Genomic DNA, 933 nt, shown 5'->3' with positions numbered 1-933 from the left:
GTAAACACAGAAGTAGAGAGAAATCAGAGTTAGCTTTCTATTGATTGTAATCCCAAATAAATTGTTCATGCAGCTAAGCAAAATCTGTAAGTTGGAACAGGTATTAAGTGTTAATACCTTATCTAATTTCCTCAGCATTTGAAGTCAGTCACAACTTTAAGTAGAGGATGTTCTGAATTTCAGTGATGTAGCAGAAATATTCAGGCAAATCTTTTATTAAATATATATGTATAGAGAGAGAGACTTTACTCATGCTTTCTGGAAAGTATGTATATGACAATTACAGCACAGAATCTGTACCACCACTAAAACTGGTGGTACTATATTTAATGTCTTAGGATATAGAGATGCAGAATACTCTTTTGTGTGAATTCCTTTGTTTTGTAGTAATTAAGACAGAGAAAATATATACATACATGTGAGAAAAGAACAAACAAAACAAAACATCCAACAATTACATTTTAATGAACTTGAACCAAATGTCTGTTTTCCCTTGAGCTATGAGGCAAGAAGAACTATTACACCACTTTAATGAACAGAACTGCATTGTATTCACTGATCACTAATTTATGTAACTGCCAAGCTTATTTTTATTCATTTATTTCAAAAGGAAAAAAGCAAAGCAAAACAAAACAAACAAACAAAACAACAAAAACAGTTTTTTCAGTGTCTCTTGAAATGAGCATTTTAGCATGTTCATAATACTTCTGACACGTGATCTAAACTTCACTGATTGCAACTTTCAGATAAAACAACAACAACAACAACCAGTTCTTTTTGGTAAGGGCAAATCCTTAAGTTTTGTTTTTCTTTCCATTTTCTATGCACATTAGTTGCAAAACAAGCAAGGCATTAAGGAACTACTTCCAGACTCACTTAAGTCAATGTCCTTATGTTTCAAATTCTACTTTCAGAAAGACATATTCAAATATG

This window comes from Netta rufina (assembly GCF_964035555.1).
Source record: "Netta rufina genome assembly, chromosome: 2".
Lineage (NCBI taxonomy): Eukaryota > Metazoa > Chordata > Aves > Anseriformes > Anatidae > Netta > Netta rufina.
The sequence above is the reverse complement of the archived record's forward strand: the minus strand, read 5'-3'. Positions refer to the sequence as shown.